The 17,482-nt window shown below is 41.0% G+C and overlaps 1 long non-coding RNA gene across 1 annotated transcript in view; it reads right to left on the bottom strand.

The window, feature by feature from the left end:
- The window catches only part of LOC115852986 (uncharacterized), a 394,615-nt gene that overhangs the window by 174,875 nt on the left and 202,258 nt on the right, over positions 1–17,482 (bottom strand). Inside the window, exon 2 of the long non-coding RNA XR_009565343.1 lies at positions 14,783–14,858. This is a non-coding gene — a long non-coding RNA (uncharacterized lncRNA). The remainder of the gene's footprint in view (positions 1–14,782; positions 14,859–17,482) is intronic.

Genomic DNA, 17,482 nt, shown 5'->3' with positions numbered 1-17,482 from the left:
GTATTATTTTAATTAATAATTCTATTATCATAACACATCACACACATTAGGCTATGCAATCATTCCCATTATTGAATGTAGCTTAGTCATCCTTAGTTAGTCTTTTTGTCTTCTCCTGAAAGTTCCCAGTTCAAGACGCTTCCAGGAATCAACAGAGAAGTTAAAGTAAGGGGACCTTATCTATACCTTACAGTCATTGCTCAGGGACCCAGAATGGCTAAAAGCATGGAAGTAGCCTCCTTGTAGACTGCTGTCTCAATAAGGCTTTGTTCTGTGTGGGAATCCCAAATTATGAGTATGTACTTGTCCAAATGACCAAGTCCTCAAATAGATCAGAGACAGTATCGCTGAAATAAAGGGAACAGCCTCTCTCTGCTATTCCTCTCAGTCAAGATCATCTTGCTCTTCCAGCACAGTTACAAAAACCAATAAGAGTGGGTCATTTCTAGGGCTAGGATCACAACACAGGTTTTTTGGCTCACAAGGCATTGTTTTACATTGAACATAGTATTTCTTAATTTTAGTTTTCTTATCTGAATAGAAAGCCCTAAAATTTTTAAAAGAAGAATGAAGTTAACAGGTTGAGAAGCATAGCCTTGATCAGTCACCACCTAATTCCTGCTGGGTCTCTTCAATCTAAGCTGTGTACTGACTAATAAGTACTCTCTCCTGTCACATGCAATGGCTTGCATGCATCACAGAGTTATTTGCAAGTTAATATATATTAAAATCACATATGCCCACACACATTACTTCTGTGTGTCAGGGGACCTCAAGAGATAATACATCCATCTTCATTTGTGACAGTGTATGCACCCATAGTTCATAAATGGTGATAAATGAATTGTCATGCCGTCCCAATGGTATAATACACTTATCCCCTATTCTTGCCATATTAATACACGTTCATTTCAGCACCAGTCAGATCTTTAAAATGAATGATCCAACATCTGCCTCCTATTGGTAACCACAGAATGCTAATTTCACCTCTCAACACCCAGTATAATTTGTTTGGTATGTAAATCAACAGCAGAAGAGAGGAACCAAAAAAGTAATAATAATAATTTCAACTCATTATGCCTCTCTGATATGCTAAGATAAATTGAGATGGAAAATGTTTACTTTGTTTATATTTCAGTAAATCCAGGAGGAGATTGCCCTCCGCAGCTGACCCACTCCCAGCTCATGGCCAGCCACAGTGGGGAGAATTGTTCGGGTTGATGAATGGGACTGTGAACTGTTTTTAAGCCAGTCCGATTGATGTGTTTATCACTTTAGCATCTGCCTGTATTAAGTGATTATTAATAATTGCCATCCTCACCTTACTTTATGCAGCCAACTTTCAATTTTTCAGAGGCTAACAGTAGTTTGTAACTTAACCCTGCCTATAGCTTTTTAAGGAGTATGAAATATCTTTCAGCCATTTCAGCCCTTCAGCACCTGCACTTAGTGATGGCTAACAAAAGGAGATACAACCTGAGGTGACCAAACCTTGAGACTGAAAGGGAACTTAGGGTCCATCACCTCTTCACCTCTCCCTGTCTCTTCTTCCCACTCGCTCAGCTTCCCTCCCTCACACCTTCCTTCTATCCCTCAAAGCTTTTCAGTTTGGCTGGTACTATGATATTTAGGACTACAGAAATAAGACAGATGGCTAAAATGAGGCGATGCATTAAGAGTGAATCTTGTTAACTAGTTTTCACTAAGAAAGATGACGCAGCACTAATTAGTTATTTTTCTGATCATGCACCCTATGGGTATAAAAAAAATTTAAAGCACACACCATATGTATAACTAAGTTCTATACATATAGGACTTTATATATTGTAGATTATTTAAACTTACACCAAAAGGAGATAAAATGGGAGTAGATATTCAATTTTTCTCTTTTTTACATGTTGGAAACAACAGACCCAGATAAGCCATGCCCTTTAATGAGCATTTCCCAGATCCCGAATGGTCCAATATACCTCTCTGGGTGGTGTCTCGTGAACAGACACTTGGACATACTCCTCTTGGTCAGGGTTCTGCAGACTCAGCATAGAGTTTGTTTAACCTCTTGCTTGCCTGAGGTTTGCATTCTGATACAATTATCTGTTTTGGTAAGTTTAGGAGTAAAACTTAGAAAACAAGAGTCAAACCTTCTGAAGTTATGTATGCTTTAAAAATGAATATTTTCTCAATCACTTCTCCATTTAGGACTAACAGGTGGCCCTGGGACGCGGCCAGGGCCAACTTGAGGCCTCAGTCAAAAGCAAACAAAGAACAGGTGAAGCTTCTCACTGGGGTGGTCTCAGGGGCAGCTGTCTGCACAACTCGCAGAGAAAAGAACGCTGGAGGGAAACACGGAACTGACAAAGTCGGTGATTTATAATCTCTCCCTCCCATAAAATGACTCTCGTTATTCTTGGGAGCTTAGACTCTGAAGCGAGCTGTAATGGGCCACTGGGCTAAAAATGAAGTGCAGATTTATTTCTATAATCACCAGCAGACAAACCCTTCCCTGGGAAATCACTAAATTGGCTTCTAAAGTGCTGGGATACCTTTAGAATGCTTGAGATTTATCTTTGGGATTGAGTGCTTGTGTTGCTCTGGGAAATTCTAACTATTTGAGTTGTAGATGCCCGATCAGTGTGCTGGGGAAGTTGGAAAGACAACAGAGAAGTGAGCTCTGCTTCCCTTTCACGCTCTGTTCTGAGAAAATTCTTATGCCTAAGAGATGGTAAGTAAATAACAATTACAAACACATCAACTACTGAGCCAAGAGACTACCTGATACAGCTTCTGTCCAGGAAACCAAATAAGTTCAGCCTCAATGTAAATTTAAATTCCTGAAATTGAACTTGACTCATGGTAAGGCATGAAGTTGACTCATGGCTCTTGGCTGAAGGTGCCGTACTTCCCTTGTTATTCAAAAAGTCACTGGATCTAGAAAATATTCAGGTATAATTGTATAGCTGTGAATCTCAAGAGTTACGGTAAAAGATACATACAAAAAAGTAAAACAAAAAAACAAATAAATAAGAGCCACAAGATCCTTAGTGTAATTCTAGCTCACAGCTCATTTATAATACTGCCCTTACTCTGGCACACAGGTGATCAAGCAGCCACTGCAATTCTCACCAGTGCCTCTTGGCAGAGGTCTTAACTCATAACAAATTCATTTATTGCCTACGTGCATGTAGACATCCTTTTCCTGACTTCTTTCTGCCTCATCCTTAAGAATCTTACCAACTCTTTTTTTTTTTTGCGGTACACAGGCCTCTCACTGCTGTGGCCTCTCCCGTTGCGGAGTACAGGCTCCGGACGCGCAGGCTCAGCAGCCATGGCTCACGGGCCCAGCCGCTCCGCGGCATGCGGGATCTTCCCGGACCAGGGCACGAACCCGTGTCCCCTGCATCGGCAGGCGGACTCTCAACCACTGCGCCACCAGGGAAGCCCTTACCAACTCTTAATTGTGTACAATGGCAAAAGTACTTCAAGCAGTTTCTGAAAGTGAAAACTACGAATCTCCATTTGTGGAATTACCATGATATTCAGACCATAATCAAAAAATGCAGAGAATTTTAGAGCTGGAAAGGTTCTGAAGGAGCATTTACACCCATCTTTATGGACAAAAACACTGAAGCCCAGTGAGAATAAGTAAGTTGTCCAAGGTCACCCAAGCAGTCAGTGGCAGAGCTGGGAGTAAAATCTGGTTCATCTAGCTCTGCCATGATGCCTCCTTAAAATACTTTAAAGAATTATAGACCCAGAAGAATGACAAAAGAAGAAAGATATTTCTTTGCTCTGAATGCGTCAAATGTCTGAGCAGGTCAGACACTGTTTCCAACATCTAGAGCTTTAGCCCATAATGGGATAGACTGCCAATATTTGCTGGAAAATGGCTTCTTCTCTCACTGGCCAATTAATTTTTTTAATGATTTATGGGTGATTCTCAAAGAAAATGCTTTTCCTGTGAGAAGAATTAATATGCTGAACTTAAAATATTTGCACTAATTACTAAAGGTCAAAGTGAGACTGCAAAGACATTAATCAGAGGGCCCAAGGGAATGGGAATACATTGAACAAATAATGTGAAACTCTGATCAAAATATTGAGGAAGGTGCACTTTTTTGCTTATGCAATTACAAACTGGAGCGAGGACATTCTCCCTTAAATCTAGACCACGAGGTTCATGATGACTTGCAAGTAATGACCATAGTATCAAAACCTCTCATGGCTCTGAATGCCCTTAAGAGAAACTTCAAAGTCAGTTATTAACATGGAGATAAGGCTCTTCCTAATCTGATCTCACCCTGCTCATCTCTTTCCACTGTTTTCTTCTATCCATCCACACTTGCCTTCTTTCAGTTCCTCAGACTCACCATGACTCTAGAACTGCCCACTTGTTGTTTCTTCTGCCTAGAACACGTCCTCCTCTGACTATCCCACCCACTCCCTTACATCTGAATAAATCCTACTCATCCTTTTGGTCTCATTAGGTGTCATGCTCTATGTAGAAAGGTTGCATCACTCTCCCCAGTTCTTCACTTTTTACTGTATTCACAAAATTTGTCCTGTGACTTATCAGTTTCTCCCACTAACGGATAAGAGAATATTTTCCCACTCATTAAATTTGAGTTCAGCTATATGACTTTATTTGACCAAGAGATTGAGGCAGAAGTAAGTGTGCCAGTTCTGATCATAATGCTTTAAGAGGTCTCATATGTTTCCGCTTGCCTACTTTGATTCTGCTGTAGCATGAGAAGAACATACTTGGACTAGCCTACTTATCCCAGGAGGAGGATGAGGGATATATAGAGCAGAGCCACCAAGGAAAACTTCATCAACAAAGCCCAGACCAGGTCAGCTGTTCCCCAGGTGACCCACGGACATATGACCAAGTCCAAAAATAGATCTGCAGAGCTGTTTAGCCTAGGTAGCCAACCTGAAGATACCTGAGAAATGACAAATGATTGCTATTTTAAGTCACTAAATTTGGGGGTGGTTTGTTATACAGCAATAGTATTTTTTCCACCATAGCAGTTATCAAACGTTATTACAGTCCTTGGGTTCATTTCCTCTCTCTTGAGGATTGTACGTTCCAATACAATTGAAACTATGCCCATCTTGTTCAACACATTATTTCAAGTTTTAGTACAGTCTACTGGTACACAATAGATACCCATTAAATAAGTGGTTGTAGAATGAATTCTTTATCATTGCAAAACAGTTTCTCTTCCATTATTCTGTCTCTCTCTAGCCCCGACAGCAAACTGCCCACCTATACTTTTTGAGGTCCTCCCAAAGTAGGTACAGTATTTAACCTGACAACCATCCTGCAAAATAAATTATGCTTATTTGACCATGTGCTAGACAGAATGATTGTGAATACAAGGCCCTATCTTGCTCGTCTATTATTGTTTATCTCGTGGTCTTATAGTCAGTACTAAACAGATGGATGAACATTAACAAATAAAACATATTCTTACATTTGGCACCACATTTCTATGTTCCTCCAAATTTCTTCAACCTGTATAAATTAGATTCAAAGTCAGTCTTTGAATACATGCAAACCTGTTAGGAATTAAGACCCTGTTCTTCTGTAAATGGTTATTGGAAACCTGAATACAGTGGTGAAAACTGCACTTAAAATAGTCATCAAAGAGCCCATCTCATGCACCTGTTTCCACATGGTGCTTTGGAAAAGGGGGAGAGACGCAGAGAATTTTACAATCTTTTGTTAATCCCTTGTGCCTTTGTACCACATCCCAACTCTCCACTTGCGCTGAAGGTTCATAATTGTAAAGGTTTGGCATTGTCAACGGCTCAGCTACCATGAACTAAGAGAAAATGGAGATATTCATTTAGCCCATTTTTTAAACTTATTTTTTAATTACTGTGGTAACAATGTTAAGGTACTTAATATCGTTGAACTGTACATTCATTTAGCCCAACTTTGCTGCCATATGGTCCCAAAGTCCTTAATCTCGGGGACCCGTAGGACAAAAGAAACTGAGAGGCACACTCTTATGTTTGAGAGGCACACTACTGGTCTCCACCACTGGAGAACTACACTTTCTTCTCACCTATAGTCTTTACTCTGTGATCTGCCCCCCATAGGAGAGGGGAATGAGGGAAAAGTACCCTTCATGTTAGAACATTCCAGTCTCTTGCCACAGTCACCAGCGCCAGGCGTGAGCTGAAGAAGAAAATCACTAACAGAGCATCCCATGAGCCGGCTTTCTTATTAAAAGATCAATATACCCTTAGCATCTTTTGAAAGGGACGGCCTCATTTTCTGAAAAGTAGGGCTGCAAAAAACATAATATCTTCTTGGAACATATCCGTAAACGGAAGCCTAAAGGGGAGTGGAAATTCCATCTCCTGGGTAAATAGCAGCCCCTCTTGAACTCACGGTTCTTTTAATACCTGACCAATGAGATTACAAAGATGTTCTACAGGGAACAAACTTGTCCCACATGTTCAGTGCACACCAGCTAGGGGACGGTCCAGTGTTCTCAGCTATCTTCTGCACCGGCAGAGCATGGAGAAGGGACTCTGATTTTGTAGTTCTGGGCCTGCCACCTCCATTTTGAACAAGCCCCCTAGTTGGTCAGATGTAGGTGGTCTATAGACAATGTTTTAGAAATGTCTCCATCTCTTTCATGAAACCAAAACAAACTGGATGCAAAAGGAATCTTTCACCTTCCCCAGGCACCCGTGAATCTTATGTGGAACCTAGGAGCAATAATAACATCTATGTCATAGTGTGAGGATTAGACTAGATAATGCATGTAAGGATTCAGAAATTTGCCTGGCCTCTTGAAGGTTCTTCACAAATGCCAGTTATTATTATGATGCAGTCTTTTATGCATGGTTGATTCCTGAAGTACAAACAAGCCTCCAACTTTTCCAACCCTATGTGTGAGAAGGTTAAAAAAAAAAGGACTTAAAGTAAGATCTATTTTCCCCTCCCTCCTTTGTCTTGTGAATTCCTGCTTTATAAAGATAATTCTTAAATAATGCCCTTTCTGTGTTCTTGCCTCACCCAGAGCTAGATTCCTCTTCGAGGCTACCTGAGCAGTCATGCTTTCCTCTCTCACACCACTTGTTACTTGGTACTGGAATACTGTGCTGACTAATCTGCCTCCTCACTGGATTTTAACTAGCTTCAGAACAGGGTCCATTATTCCTCTAAATAAGTACTCTGGGTATTGATCTGCACCACCCAATTGCCCAGTACAGTGCCTGGGCCCCATAGGTGCTCAGTAAAACTTTAGGGAACAGAGAAGAAACAGAAAGGCACACTTAGACTAAAAGAGTGGACATGATGACAGGTATGGCATCCCAAAGCAAGCAGGCAAGTTGAGAAGTCCAAGCAGGAGAGCCACAGTCTGTGTCCAGAACCTAAAGAAGGGCACAAACCAATGTAGGATCTTGGCATATAGGTGGTAGGGCATAGTGGTTAAGGCTGCAGGCTCTGGAGCCAGGAGCCTACCTGAGCTTGGATCTAGGTTCCATCCCTTACCAGCTGTGTGACCTTTGACAAGTTAGTCACAGATGAGCCTCAGTTCCCTCATTTGCAAAATGGGAATAATAACACTAATACCCTCCTAAGATTCATGTGAGGATTAAATGAAATAATAATAGGAACTATGTGCCTAGCACATAGTTAAGTGTTTAACAAATGTTAACGGCTGCCACTGCTGCTGTTGTTGTTACATAATAATGGTTGAAATTATAGGCTTTGTAGTCAGACTTGAATAGAAATCCATGTTCTAGCTCCTATTAGTTTCTGTGACCTTAAGCAAGTTAGTTAAATTTTGTAAACCTGTTTCCTCATCTATAATGAGGCAATAATAGCTGTGTCAGGAAAATAATAAATAAAAAATAGCACCATGATGCCTGGCACTTATTAAGTTTTCCATAAAGGATCATTAAGGCAGGAATTCCCACACAGAACTCAAACCGAGGCAGGAACAGAGTGGAATCCAGACAGAATTGGAGCAGTGTCGTGGAATCAGGCCAAGGGAAATGGTGTCATAGGCCTATTGAAAGAGGCCTGGTTGCCTTCTACCTGCTTAATGCATGTGGACAAGGACCTAGGTGACTGTCATAGCCCAAAGTGAGGCCGGACTTTGGGGATGTGACATCCTCCCCCACACCCCAGGCTGGGCATCTTTTGCACTCCTGCAGCTTATTGTTTTCCTCTGTCTTATCCTCAACTTAGAAGTATTTATGTGGGTATCAACACCACGACTCATCTCCCTTGGTGCCCCTACGGGCATACTGAAGGAACCCAGTAACATTCACTGAGTTGGCACTAACAATCCAACAGCCTCGATAGATGGCTGGTTGCTCTGAAAGTGTCTCAGTTCCAACACTTGGGGTCTACTGCCCTCAGTGTATTTCTTAACATCTATCCTCACCTGTATTTTTTTTTTTTTTTTTTGCTTTAAGACTTGGAATTATCTTGTACCAACTACAAAGTAAACTGGTTTAAATCCTCAACCTTAGGTTGTATAAAATTTCTGAGTCCACAACCCTAAGAGAAAGGTCAAACTGCCTTCCATCCCCTTCCTATCTCCACTCCCTGCTCCCCAACAAAAGGTTCTACAAAATCTCACTGGCAGTAAATCAACTACTAAAAACAACGATTTCTAAAAGTAAAGTTTTGTAATCAATTTTCCCAAAGAAGAGGGGAAAAAAGCAAACACGGTGTTTTTTAATCATATATACATACACACCAAGAAAACTTAGTTCTTAATCTTAGTGAAGTTGATCTCTGTGTGTTTCAGAAACTCAATTTGCAGCCTGGGAAAGTAATATTTATTTGAAGGAGCTTATTGCCAAAACTGAATCATAAATCTGCAGGCTTTTGAGACTTCAAGGCAGAGAGAACAGAGGCAATTATTAGTCTGAATGTTCCACTGACAATATGAAATCTTTGTCTTTCAAAGCATTTGTTTAAGTAGGAAAAAGTTTGCCTAGCCTGGAGAACGTTCTATTGTGGGAAATGAAACTTCTGAAAGCTCCAAAGCTTATTTATATATTTGCTAGGCTTCTCTCTGCCAACTTTCTCCTCTCCCAGAGCGTCCGTTAATGCTAAGAAAAGCCTCCGAAAAGCACACATTATAAGCAGAGAAAATCTTAATGAATGTAATATATTTGGCAAATCTGTTTTATCTACCAAGGAAATTTCCTTCCTCTCTTCATCACTCATCTCTTTTTTGTTTGTTTGTTTTTTAATGTTTTTCTCCTTGATTCATCTTAGGCAGTTTATTTTTCTCTCCTTCCAAAAATGAAAAATAAAAATAGAAACCCAAACAATCTCTTGACTTCCATTCTCTTGTCATTTTCCATTTCTTCCCACTTACTCGATTTCCTTCCTTTTGGGAAACTAGGAGAAGGCTGGAGGTGGCAGGGGTAGTGCAGGGAACCTTAAGAGCCCTTTGCTAACTTCCCTTCTCTAGCTCAACCAGAGAAGTAGCCATTGCAAAACCCAACTATGAAAGCGTGGACTATACACTTTATAGGTCATCCTTGGCCAGTGTGCATGCCAAGCTCACCTCCCGCTGCCGCTCAGCATGCTGCTTCCCTCAGCTCGTGTGTGCTCAAGAATTGCTAAGCCATCTTAACACAGACCTGAACAGCCCCACCTAAGCTGTCAGCTATAGAAAGTGGTTTTTTCCATCATACAAGGCATTCCAAATCCAAAAGATTAGGAGTTACCTGGATAATTTCCTCCTAACACTAATGAGGTTAAAGTTGAATGCATTTGTATATCTTTGTACATAATTTGATTCTCCTTCCTACTGAATCTGTGCTACCTGAGACCACACCTATGACCTGAGATTCCCTTAAAACTTTGCTAATCAGAGCATGGTGCCTGGGCCAGAGGCATCAGCATCACCCGGGAGCTTCTTAGAAATGTAGCATTTCAAGCCGTTATCCCCTGACCTACCGAACAGGAAACTTCATGGCTCGCCTGCACATCAAGGTTTGAGAAGCTCTGTTAACCCAGTGCATACAAGGCACCTGGGGTTTGGCTTGGAGAAGTGAGAGGGCTGCTGCTTCTGCTGTGCCACACCCTCTACAGGGCAGTTCGTAGCGTCTCCAGATCCCCCACCCCTTCTCCATCTCTAATTGTCTTCACCGCTCCATCCGCTGGCTGCACTGGGCTGCTAGGGCCTTGGTCTCCGTTAACTGCAGGTACTGCTGGTGCATGGGCCGGCCACACTCTTCCCTCCTTGCCAGGTCTGCCCGTACCTGTGTGAGCTGTTATAGCAGAGACCGATGACATGACATTTACAGTTCCTTTCCCAGAAAGAAGCATAAGACATTTCATGAAAGCTGCACATAATCCTCCTCAATCCACTGTAGAATGGGGAGGGGGGATGCATTTTAAAATAATCCCATTTGATTCATCCCACCTACATGGTATTCTCTCCCCTTCTTGAGTAGAAGGAAAGCAAATAACTAAAGACGCACTGCCCCTGGGGGAGGTGTGCTCGTGTGTGTGTGTGTGTGTGAGCGTGCATGGAATATTTTTAAGTTTTAAAAAGGAGTCTGGTTTGTACAACTTCAGATTCTTCATAGGACTTCTGACTCTCTGACAATAGGCATTTGTCTAAGTATTCCACTCCCCACTCTGCAAACCCTGGCTGCCTACTGGAAGCCCATAACCCCAAGTCCCCACATTCCCATGCGTGCCCGGGCTGGAGACCACATGTGATGAGCTTTGTCACAGCTTCACACTGAAGACACAACCCCAAACCACATCATTAGGCTTGCAGCAGATACTTTCCATGCTGGGGCAGTATAAACACTTCTCCAAACGCATACCCATGCATTTTAGTTCCTTGTTTTTTCTGGGCTTCTCATACTCCCAAGCAGCCTCTAGCATTAAGCCATTCACTTGGAATCATGAGTTCTTCCTTTCTTTCCTTTTAGGCAGACAAGAACGTGGGCAGGCAGCCTCTGGCTGATGCAAACGCAGTGAACTTCTCCCAGACATCAAGGGTTCCAGCCAGTTTGTTGTGGTTTTGTTCTTCTGAATAAACTGTCAAGCTCATCTGCTTGACACTCAACATCTCAGCCCTGTGAGGAGAGCAGGGTCTGGAAGCTTCCAAAGAGATCACATCTCCTGTCAGATCACTGTTGGGCATAACACCTCTTCCCAGCGGTATTTGTGAGAGATGTCAGAGTGTGTGCTTCCTGACATGTAGCATTAGGCCTAGGGTTTTTAAAATACCTTCAAGAGCAAAAAGAAAGAGTTGCATCCTCCTTCTACTTTAACATGGCTGCAGACATTGTTTCATGTTAGCCTCCTAGCAGTGCAAGAGTAAGGGAGATAGAAACAGGTAGCTAACGAAGAGGACTGGACCTCTCATAGGGGTGCCCACCATGTGTTGTTCATGGACTGGAGCATCTGGTCCTCTGAAAGTGTCTGGGCAGCTCTGTAAGAACACAGCAGGGCCCCCCCCTGAACTCCTCACTGAGCTATACAACATTTGCAAACTCTAGGACCCCTGCTTCTCTTAGGAAGTCCCCACCTATGACCAGATTGAGAGAAGAGTCTTCTCTCCTAGCCAGGGAATGAAACACAGCCTCTCAGAAATGAAACTTTTAATCTAAGATTCCATTTACATTAAACCCAGTTAACTCAGCTGCAACAGAGACCACAGGGATGTGTTTTTGAACAAGGAGGAATGCCCTTGTTTTAACTGAGTTCCAGCAGGGATTCATAACTTAGAGTGGGGCCTAGTATGTGCCTTTTCTGTGAGTCTTGGGGGTTTGGAAAAAATCCAATCTGAATATTTTTAAATCCTTAGAAGGATCTGGTTGGTAACGAGGAGTGACTTGCTTTCCACAGATTAACTCAAATGGAAAATAAGATTAGTCTAAATGACTCCCATGCATATTTCTAGAAGAGTCCCAAAATGGAATGACCTTCTCTCACAATGCATTTTGTAACACCATTCTTTAAATCTACTCAAGAAAGGAACAAAATGTAAGAATGGCCCTCATTTTAGTCCTTGGTCCTAATTCTGCCCATTTTTAGAAGCTATAAGATTGAGTGGCATAAAATCCCTTAGGTTATCACTGTTTCCATACTGTGCAACAAATACTTGGTGTCCCTACTGAGTGCTTGGGAGCACCGTGGAGGATACCAAAGTGTAAAACTCAGTTTACTGCACAAGGTTGTAAACCACATAAAGCAAGGATGGCCTTTTCTCACCTAGAAGTCAGCCTTAGCCTGGAATCTCAGTCAAAGAAATATACTCAAAAATAACCAAGAAGAAATTTCTATCTATATGGAAATCTATTAAAAATTCTCCAAAGAGATCCCTCTCACAACACACAGCAAAACTGACTGAAACCAGCTTTTCTGTCACTTTTTATCTACATAAATATATTATTTGTGCGTGCATCTGTATGCATTGCACCTGCCCCCAGAAACTCTCTTCTCCAAAATCTCTCAAACTCCCACAAGATTTCTTCTGTCTCCCTTCCCTGTGTCTGTAGGTAATACTTTTCTCTTGTCAGTAGATCTCTGATATTTCCAGTATAAACCTGGCTGGCCTCTCCCACCTTCTTCCACAATCAGTAAGTGACTGGCCCAGGAGCCCACCTGGTAAGACACAAGGAAGGGGAAGCAGGAGGAGGTGGAAACTGCTTCTCCTCAGCAAACTGAGGAGGGGAAAGGCTATGAACGTTTAAATAATACTCATTTCCCTATCAGGAGGGAACTGTTCAACAAATATTAATTGAATACTTATTTTATGGGCTACACACAACCCAGTATGAACTTATTGATAAAACAGACCTGGTCCCTGCCCTCAAGGAGTTTATTGTCTACAGGGGGAAGCAATTCTCAGTAACTGAATAATTACTATTATGATAAGTCCTGCAGCCACCAGCAGGGTACAGCTCTAATCCGGATGTCCCTTAAGATGTAAGTTAAAGCAGTCAGATCCCATTCCATATCCAGTGATTAAGTCCAGAGCCCTCTTCAAGATGCCTGCAAAATTCCCAAGGAGCGGAAGATGGGGGAATGAGGTACATTTTCCTACCCCGGCTGAATTCTCTCTCATTTCCTGCCTCTGCTGAATTCTTGTTCTCTGCTCTGTGCCTGGAGGTCAGTCCTTCATCTCCCTGATTCCCCACTCAAGCAACAAGGGAACAAAGCCTGTGATGTGTAGCAAAACTTTCGCTGAAGTTTTCTAGGTCACTGCCGAAGAGTTACATTCCTGCATGACACAGCAAGTAACTTAAAACTACATATTAGTCATCTCATCTTATAAGTCCCTTTGGCCACCATGACACAGGGGATTTCACACTGGGCTCCCTACTCCAGTTAGCACCCAGTCGTTTACCATCTTGCTGCTGCTGTGAGTATGCACGCACACACACACACACACACGCACACGCACACACACACACACGCACACACAATTATCCAAGTAATTCCAAATTCTTTCACTTTGTTATACACAGAAATTCAGTTCTCTCCAACCCTTATATCCAAACTCAGCTCTAGACCCAAACTTTAGTTACTCAGAGGAGCAAAAGAGTTGGCTGTATGTTAAAAGCAAAAAGAACCACAAATTTATAGTCTTTTCTCTAATAAGAACTAGCCTCCTTTATTAAGTGACAAAAAGAATTATGCCAACACTGAGAGATATAAAAATTGTCCGTTTCTGTGTAATGAGATTAGACCAAATACTCTCTAAGACCCACTAGACTATAAGTTCCAAAAGAACATGGACAGTGTCTGTCTTATTCTCTTCTGTATGTAGTATCTAGTGATCTCAACAAATGTTTTGAATAATTTACTAATATCATGTTCAGTACTAACATTCTGTAATTCTTTAAGATCTGCAATTCTTTTATCTATTTTTATTTTTTAATCATACTTGTCTCACATATGGAAGAAGTGTAGAACAAAAGCTTTAGCCAAAAGAATTAAAGCATTAAATCTATATACTTATTATTATATCAGTTAGGATTACTTCGGCTATGAATAACTGAAAAACCAACTCAAAGTGGCTTAAATGATAAAGAAATTATTATTTCACAGAATAAAAAGTTCAAGGATGAGGTCGTCCCAGGGCTAATCAATTTTCCAACTTGGCAACATTATCAATATCCAGGTTCTTTACAACTTTCTACTCTGCCATCCTCAGTGAGGTCCTTCAGAACATCTTCTCATAACTGCAGAATAGCTGGAGCCACATGAAACATCACACTCCACACAACAAAGCCCTTCTCTGGGCCCTTCATCAGGAACAAAGGTAACCTTCCCAGAAGCCACTCCATAGACTTTAGCTCACATTTCACTAGCCAAAACAACATTACCTGCTCAGTCCTAAACCAATGCAAGGGAAATGGAATAGCCACTACTGCCTAAGACTAACCTGGATTCAGCTCTTGGAGTTGGGACACCAGAGTCCCAAAAGAACCCAAAGTCCCTGAAGAACATGGTCACTCCTTGCCTGAACATAAGTGGAGTTCTCTTAGCAAGGATAAAGGAAGGAGTGTCTACTGGGTAGTCAACCAACAGTATATGCCATATATACTATCATTTAAAAAATGTCATTCTGAATGCAATGAGAATAATTTTGACTGGGAAACTAATTCCAAATGAAAGGAATGTTTTGAAGATTGGGTCACTGATTAACCCAAAATTGTCAATATTGATGTATTAATCTCTTTTTCCACAAACCTTTCATTGTATTTTGTGTCCAAAGTTATTGGGAGTATTAGAGATAAAAATTGTCCATGTCTTCCTTACCTGGATTATTTAGGATTCCTATTTTAATTGGAACTTTTCAGAAGGATGTTCTGATGCCATTCCTGATGCCATGACACTGAAACAAACAGAAACCACATGCAATAGGTTACACCAAACTCTAGGAAGCTGTTATTTATTTCAAATACAATACAACCCACCCTCTTAGAAATATTCATTATCTTGCAGAAATTTCTCTCCTGGATACCAAGCTAGAACACACAAGAGCTAGTCATTAATGCTAGGGACCACAGCAAACTGTGAGAGACACTGAGGCTGGAAATGCAAAGTGTCAGGCCATGTAGTAGAGATCCACAAAGACAGAACACCCTTTTCATCTCCACTGCCCTTGATAAATTAAAGACTCTTCTAGATGCAAGTGACAAAAATCTGACCTAAACTATCTTAAACAAAACAGAACTTTTATTGACTTATCAGAACATTCTCTGTGAATCTCCATAGAAAGGAAACTTCTTTCCATTTTAAATTTTTGTATCATCTTCTTTTAGGATTTTTTTTTGGAAGAGCAGAAAGTTTAAAGGCTTCCTACTTGCTTGCCAAATAGCACAGCATGATAAATCTTACAGCACCCAAATTACAATCAGCAGCATCTCTGTATAGTTCACACCTGCCTGTGGAATTCCCTTTACAATAAATCAGGTGTATTGAAAAGGCCTTTGTGATGCAGAAGGGAACAAAAGTCACCTGTGTTTTTCAGTTTACTCTAATTTGTACACAAGATATAATTTGCTACACTGCAGGTCTCTTGCTCAAAGAGATTCAAAACAACAAAAGCAAAAACAATCACTACTATTCTGAGTGTGAGATAAGTGATAGGAAAACTAGCTGTGATCAGCTGGGAATTACATTAAATCTAAACCATATGCAGGAGCAAAGAGCTTTAGTAGGGGAAAAGACCTAAAAAATGTAACCATTGTAATCTTTTATTTCATAGATGAAGAAATGAAGTCAGTGGCCTTGTAGTTAACATGGCCAGTTGGATACATAAGGTGATTTTCATTCCCTCCTCAATCCCAACTAGACTATCAGTAAAGGAATACAAAAAGTGTAAACCCAACTGGGCAAAAGAGAACAGGAGAGGAAATACATAGTGGACAGGAGACCACAGGGTAGTGGATAAGTGGTGGTCATCAACTTAGCAGCCAGAGAAATCTGGAAACTAAGTGGCAAGAAAACCTACTTGTGCCTCTAAACCGCAGAAAGCCCTGGGAATTGGTGATACCAGGTACCTCTGAAGGGTTGAAGGATGGAAATGAAGATCCAGAGGATTGGATGAAAGTCAGGATAAGGAGCCAATAAATCTCTTAGGTCACCTTCCCAAATCTACTTAGCCAAGAGATGGTTTATCCTCCACTTTGGCAGAAGGTGGGAGGGTTTCCACTCTAGAAACACTGAACGGGAGAAACTCCATGCTAATGCAACAGAGGGAGGGATGGGGCGCAATGGGGGAATTATACTGAATTAATAATGATGACAGTGATGATAGTTAAAATAGATGTAACTATTTAATGAACACTCATGATGTTTAAAACACCACAAGCAGGTTATAGGCCTTGATTCACTTAATCCTAAAAACTACAGGTATACTCCACTTTTCAAAAGTTTGCTTTACACCACTCCACTTATGAAAGGCCTACCTTAGTATCGGTTTTTGCTAACTGAGAGAAATCAAAGAGGATTTTCACTTTTACAAAAAAAAAAAAAAGATGAAAAGTGAAAATAGCATTCAACTGCCTCAAACCACTTGCAGTGAACCACTGCAGAGGCAGCTGGCAACCCAAGCAGTGAGAGCGGCCCCACCAAGCTCCTTCCCCAGGAACCACACTCAGCATCTCAGCATCAAGCCACCACAGCTTTGAACTGTGTCTGTGAGCATCTGTGCTTTACCTCGGTTTATTTTGCGCCCTTTAAGCAAAATGTTTCCTACGGTAATTGCTTCTTCTCTTTATGCCATTTCAGCTTATGGAAGCCTTCATAGGAATGCTCTGATTTCAGATAGCAGGGGAAACCTGTACCCTATAAAGTAGGTATTACTAGTGCCCTCATTTTACAGATGATGAAACAGGTCAAACAAGTGCAAGGAAGTCACAAGTAACAAAGCAGAACTTTGAAACCAGACAGTCTGATTTCAGCAACCGATTATTAACCACTGTATAGGGGATCATCATCCCCTAGTCATGGTTTCCAGAAAGCCCTCATTCAGATGTACAGCTGCAACAGTAAATTGGAGTATTCATCTTTAGAGCAGTTGAAGAACCACAGAGAAAAGACCTACACGTCCTGCCTGATCCAAGTCACCAGCCAACCTGGTCCACCAAGCACCCAAAACCTTATTCAACTCCTTAGAACATTACAACTGCATATGAACAGAGAGCCTAGGACACCATATATTTGAGGAAAGTCTCTAAGGTGAAAAAGAGGAACCAAAACAAATTGGAAAAATGGAATTCAGAAAAATCAAAAAGAAACGAAAATATCTTCAGAGAAATAAGAAAAAATACTGCATCCAAGAAACAAGTGCAGAATGCTATTTTTTTTAAAAAAAGAATCTTTTATTTTTTTTAATTTAAAATCTTAAATAGAAAAATCAGAAGTTAAAGTTGAAATTAGAAAATACATAAGAAAAACTAAGAAAACTATATAATCAATCTAGGATTCCAATATCTTATTAATAGGAGTTTT

Source organism: Globicephala melas, chromosome 10, assembly GCF_963455315.2.
Source record: "Globicephala melas chromosome 10, mGloMel1.2, whole genome shotgun sequence".
NCBI lineage: Eukaryota > Metazoa > Chordata > Mammalia > Artiodactyla > Delphinidae > Globicephala > Globicephala melas.
Note: the sequence above shows the minus strand (reverse complement) of the source record. Positions and strands in the feature narration are given on the sequence as shown.